The sequence below is a fragment of the Littorina saxatilis genome, linkage group LG1 (genome assembly GCF_037325665.1).
Source record: "Littorina saxatilis isolate snail1 linkage group LG1, US_GU_Lsax_2.0, whole genome shotgun sequence".
NCBI classification, from domain to species: domain Eukaryota; kingdom Metazoa; phylum Mollusca; class Gastropoda; order Littorinimorpha; family Littorinidae; genus Littorina; species Littorina saxatilis.
In genome coordinates, this window is record NC_090245.1 from 7,709,789 (window position 1) to 7,716,049 (window position 6,261).

At 40.9% G+C, this 6,261-nt stretch overlaps 2 long non-coding RNA genes across 2 annotated transcripts; one reads left to right on the forward strand and one right to left on the reverse strand.

The window, feature by feature from the left end:
* Positions 1-274: 274 nt before the first annotated feature.
* LOC138960484 (uncharacterized) lies at positions 275-2,907 on the forward strand. The gene is made up of 3 exons (XR_011453981.1): positions 275-792; positions 1,321-1,496; positions 2,259-2,907. It is a non-coding gene; the product is annotated as an uncharacterized lncRNA (long non-coding RNA).
* An 851-nt stretch (positions 2,908-3,758) lies between these two features.
* Positions 3,759-5,115, reverse strand: LOC138960492 (uncharacterized). The gene is made up of 2 exons (XR_011453982.1): positions 4,537-5,115; positions 3,759-4,231 (listed from the first exon to the last, which is right to left on the reverse strand). It is a non-coding gene; the product is annotated as an uncharacterized lncRNA (long non-coding RNA).
* Positions 5,116-6,261: the final 1,146 nt, after the last annotated feature.

Genomic DNA, 6,261 nt, shown 5'->3' on the forward strand with positions numbered 1-6,261 from the left:
AATGGTGCGAGGGAAGAAAGACTGCTGGATGATGTTCTGCAGGCTGAGAGTTTGTAAGCCTCAGCATGGATTGAGCGAGTGATGAGTGCAATTCTTTTCGCTCTATCGTATTAATTCACACATTGACCCTGCAGCAGTGACGATCATCTCTAAAATGCAATCGGCAAAGTTCGTAGCTCGGATAGACCTTTTTCGTATAACCTTTGCCCCCAGCGTTTCGACCAATCAGATTTTAGGGCACGGCAGCCTCTCTCTGATAACCGGAAATAAGGGGCAATAGGTACCTGGCCTGAAATACCTCTTTCACTGTCGGTGCTCGAAGTACTATTGCTAGAGGATTACTTTGAGAAATTCTGCAAGAAAACGGATTATCTTGTTCAAAATCATGAACTAAAAGTCAAGGACATGCATGAAGGTATGGTTTGAAACGGCTATTGGTGGTATATGGACGAAAGACTTGGCGAACTTCCCCTGCATAAGCGAAGCAGAGGTGATCGACCACAGATCTACAGATCTCTGGATCAACTTTCTTACTGATACTACTGCGTCGACGTTCGACAAGTTATACGACGCATCCAGCGCAAAGAATGCAAAACCTTGGGGTAAACGATAGACATACTGTGTGCATAAAATGTCTTTCTGCATGGCACAACAGCTAGTAAGCAACTGTGGTGATCAGACTCAGAGCGAGTGTGCTGACGTCAATGAAGCAGACTCGCAACGAAGTGTATGCTGTTGTGGGGGGACGCTGACCGGACAGGCACTTGGAGCCTACTGCGAGTGTATTGCTGGGTAAGTGTTGTTGGCCTTGTATGTTTTGTGGGATTAACTTGATGGCTGCGTTACTTGGTATCTTACACAATCAGTTTTCATACTCAGTCATATAATGCATGGCACACAAAGTGACAAACACACACAGAGATTCATAATTCTCTACTAAAAATGTCTGCATGCAAAAGCTGTCATTTTTGACAAAGTTATGAGCAGCATGTTAATGTAATTTCAATCAGTATCTCCAGGAGACCATGCCATGTTGGCTAGGCATGTTCAATAGAATACCAGGTACCTGAGTGCGGAGTTTTATTTAATGTGTACGTACACATGTGTTTGTGAATCCTCTTGTCAATGAAGGTTATCACTGCAGTAAGATCAAATTCCATTCTGAGCCGGTATATATTTTATATAGATATCAACAGCATGCGCTTACAAGCTCTCTGTAGGAATTCCTAGGAAAGATAAAGTTAATTGTTATTACTAGCAGGCTAAGGAAAATCAAGATGACACAAACGGAATTTGAATGTGTGTTGTTGTTTTTACCAGAAAGGACAGTCTTGCAACCATGTGGCCGCCACCCTTTTTGCTGCTTCACACTACATGGCTGAAGGAATCGACACTGTGCCAGCAGACAAAACTTGTACACACTACAAATGTATGTGGAAGGGGCATGCTGCCATGAAAACTGCACCAGCTGCTCTCGATGACATACAAATTGTTAAGTAAGTGTGTATAATAATTAATAGGGTTGCATTACCTAGAGGTTTACATCAGAGTGTGACTGTGATCTATTTTTTTCAGAACATAAGTCTCAAAGTTAAAATATAGAGCTTGTTAACTACAACAGCTACAAGACTGGGGAAAGAGAAACAGTGATATTTATAAAGTGCATTATCAACAAACTATGCATTTTACATTTAGTCAAGAGACCAGGGCGGTGGTGTATGTTTGTGTGTAGAGCAATTTCTGGAAAACTACAACATTATGTTCTAAAGGTTAAAAACAAACCAGCCCTGAAACAGTGAAAGTGGCAAGTATTTTACTCGCCATAGTTAGTAGAAGCATGCATCTGGTGAGTAGAAGTGTTCATCTACTCGCCAAATGCGAGTGAAGATGCTGAATCAAATTGTTGGTTTGGTTCGTAAAATTTGCTCTCTGGCTGGTACGTTTTCAGAATCACTAGCCAGAGGCTAGTGCATAATTTTTTGACTTTCAGGGCTACAAGCTTAGAAAGTTAAACAGATTTGTTTTAAACACAGGGAAGCGTGATTTCCTGTGGGACAGTTTTGCTACTGCGCTATGCTGGGTTGCCATTTACCTTATTCGACGTGGATGCTGGTTTTCAGCTAAGCATTGTCCTTGTGAAATGTACTGCGTTCAGTATCGTTATACATGTTTGACAGACTGGCGCAACTTGTTTTAGCATTTGTACCCAGCATAAGATTTGCTTTAGTGTCAAGTAAGAAAAATAATTTCATTTTCAGGTATGCTTCAAGACAAGACAAGTTTCCCCGGACGACTCTTCAAGGCCTCAATTTTGACCAAGAAGTCCGGATGCAAGGAAGCGCGACTAAGAGATCTTCAACAACCGGTACCAACCGTTTGAAGGCTGCATATAGTTATGATATACTGAACTAGGGTTTTCAAGGTGTGATATTTTTTTCCAATACCAGTTAATTAAGTTGGTAGCAACAGTTAACTGTTCTGTCAAGTGAAAAATGTATGTAGTTTCAATATGGACAGGTAAAATCAGTACTTTGTTTACAGCGAGGGAGGGTATGTAGTGCTGTCACCTCTGTGTATGAGTTCAGGTTTAATTTTTTAAATGCCTGCAGTTAAGACAGAAGATTGTGGAAGCTGATAAGAACTTGTGTCAGAGGATAGTAAGAAGTGTTTCGGCTTCGTACGGACTATACCATCATCCATGACTTGTGTGTATTATTCGGAGAACGTATCAGAGCCGAGGACATGTGTTGTGAACAGCGATTCTCAGTGATGAAAGTGTAGTGTGTGTAATGCCGGACTGTATTCTTCTTCAACTTCGGAATGGATAGGAGGTATTTTGTGAGATGTTTTATGATTTGATATCCATGTACTGATGATTTCATTCAATAGCGAAATGTTTGAAATGTTCATTCGTTTTGTGCCATGTTTGTTGTTCAAGAGCGTGTTGTCACCATCCCTTATGAATATGGACGTGTGTGAATGTTGGTGCAGACATGAGCGTTTGAGCGAGTGAATTTAGAAGCCCTGTGCATGAAAGTCATTACCGGACAACCAAATCAGCAAACATAGAAATTCCTTGTCATACACATCGATCTGATCAAGGTAATAATGTTAGCACTTTTTTCCAATTTATTTCACAGTTATTTGTTACTTTTGGGAGGAAATTATAATGCAATTCACCGATTTTAAAAAACATGATTCCAATTGTCTCCCTTGAACAAATTTGTTTGTACAAAATTTGTTACTTACTTTTTTTTTCTCAAGGCTATATCAAGGAAAATTCTTTTTGAACTGATTGTGGGACCGTGCACAAGCTGACAGACTTGAACTCAAAAGTTGCAGAAGATTCTTGGCTGCGACTTTTGAGTTCAAGCCGATCAGTTTGTGCACAGTCCCAAGATTTGTCTATATTTATTTATCACTTAAAATAAAATACAGTTTTTCTTTTAATGAAACTGTAGATATGTCAAAGACTGTTTTGAATAATTTTGGGGGGTAATTTTCTTTAAGAAATAACTCAAGTGAATGCACAAATTGTGTACTAAAGTGTCGGTACAAGGGAGACAATTTGAAGCCATTTTAAAAAACAAAGCAGTATATTGCATAATAATATCCTTCAATTATAACAAGAAATAAGGAATAAACGTCTCTTGACATGTTGTCTACCTAATTATCTTGATCGCATTTATTTAAAGTGGGAATCGTTATGTTCGTAAGCTCACATACAATCATTGATGAAACAAACTCAGACCAGACCAGAGATTTGATTGATAATGGGCCCTTTATTCTATACAGTACCAGAGTAAATTATATAAACCATTACATGACAAAATAAGCTTCTTGCTCTTTGGAGTGATGTGGCCTTTGGCAGTTCATCAACCCAGTAATGTAGACCTGCCTTTTTTTACGAAGTAGGTACATGCATACCGAAAGATCACCATATGTGTGAAACCATACTGCAGTGTCATTTTTCAGTAGAGAATCAACAGAAAAAGAGCGTATGTTCTCCTTCACCTTCATGTTGTCTTTCTTCAAGCCAGAAACATCTTCAGTCAGACGATTAATCACAGAGGCCTGTTATGTAATTATCATCTGCAGCTCTGCCAACTTGAGGTAGTCTGTGTTCCAATAACAATACCCTCACATGTAGTCGTGTCCCTCTTTGCAAAGGCATGATCTGGCCCTGGTCCTAAGCTCTCACTAGATGCAGAGGGCAAAGGAATGGCTGCTTCTGTAAATACAAAATCAAATATATACATTAGCAATATAATCAGCATCAATGATCTTGTTATCAGATTACACATGCATCACACTCACAGCATTTAAGCAACAGATCTCTGGTTGATTGCATGCACGCGGCTTGTCGACAATGTCTAGATCTTGTTTGTTTGTTTTCTAAAATCTTGCAATTGTTTCGTGACCCTTCCTATGCATCCGTTTTGGGCTGCCGATTCATTTTAAATTTCTTATACACTGATGTAGGAAGACAATTTGAAGTCAGCAGATCATAAATTGATAAAAACAAACAAAGCTTACTTGGCTCTGAGTCTCTTCCAGATCCGATGATATTTTCAGCGTTGACACTGGGGGGTGGAAGCAAAACCGCTTGCTTGTCGTCGGTCTTCACTGAGCGGACAAAGTCACGTCTCCGACCAGTACCTTGTCCTTCTGCTAGAGTCACTTGTTCTTGATGTTCTCTCAAATCCAAGATTAAGGGTGGGTACGAAGTCAAAGGAGTTGGCATCGTTGATAGCCGTGCCATTGCCAGACACGAAGTGACGCGAGCAGACTTTTCAATGGCACAGATCTCTGGGCACAACAAACCCCTGTTGTCGGATTGCTTGCACCCATCGCGTCCTTCGCTGTTGCGCCTTCGCAATTGCACCCATCGGTCGGAAAGCCATACAATGACAAATTCTGTCCACCGTATTTCTCTGTCTTCATTGATTCCACTGTTGCACTTGCAGTTGTAAACACAACAGTTTGTCTCGTCGTCTCCGCACTTTACTTTGCACCAAGCCTCGTTGTCGATTTTTCCTTTTGCCCCCTAGTTCCGGTAGATCTGACAATAAACTTCACAGCGCATGCGCCAAAATTTAAGTGAAAAAGGTCTATTGCACTCATTCCAGCGCTACCGTGTACTGGGTTAGCGAGACACAAACGACAACTCTAATCAATAAGCATCCTTATCCTACATACGTGAGAGAGACACCCGTGAGATAATAATCGTTCAAATCACACGTGTGTATATCATGTAAATGAGGTCATGTCAAGCAAGTATGGCAGGGACCTGTTTTTCCACTGCTTATGATGCCAAAGTCACCGAGACAAACGTCATTATAGAAACAAAACTTGCGCTCGCTAATTACCCTCGATGAATCTTTAGAACTAACACGTCACGCCACACTTTCAGAGTGACGTTTCTTTGCTTTGACGTAATAGATTGCACGAGGCTTTAGAAGAGATCGAGGTTCCAAAACAAGCGTCTTCAATTTAGCTGCCTCGTCTGCAAGACATTTTCAGTAAAATACACGTAAGTACAGTATGTAGGATAAACAGAATACTACATGGCTTGCTGTGTCGTACCAGATTTACACTCGTTGCTTTTTTAAATAGTGAACAGCTCGCTTTCGCTCGCAGTTCAATATTTAAAAAAACAACTCGTGTAAATCTGGTACGACACAGCAAGCCATGTGTACACATCGGAAATTCCGTTGACGTTCGTAGCTACTCGGAAATAGCCTTCGGGATTGAAAGCCCGTAACTGACGTGTGAAAAACAATTTCGCCCCCGGCGAGGGGGGGTTTCAACCAAATGAAAGATATGCTTTATGTTGTTGTTCGTCTTTCGTTTTCGAGGATGGCCGCAGACTCTTGGTACACCTGGGTGGGTTAGCATGGTAACTTAGCATAAGTATTTGGGGGTGATTATAGACAATAAGTTGACATGGAAACCAAACTCTGATGCCCTTGTGAAGAAACTCCACTCTCGCCTGTACTTTTTGAGAAAACTCAGGTCTTTTAACATCAGACAAGAAATCCTTCAGATGTTCTACACTTCAACGTGCAATAGTGTGTTGTACTTTGGCTCCGTGTGTTGGGGTGGCAACATCAACAAGCAAGACAGGGATAGATTAGATAAATTCATCAGGAAAGCAAGTGGGGTGGTTGGGAGGAAGCAGGACAATTTCACATCAACACATGAACGACGACTGACTGACAAGGTACAGAAGATTTTGGCTGACGACTCGCACCCACTCAG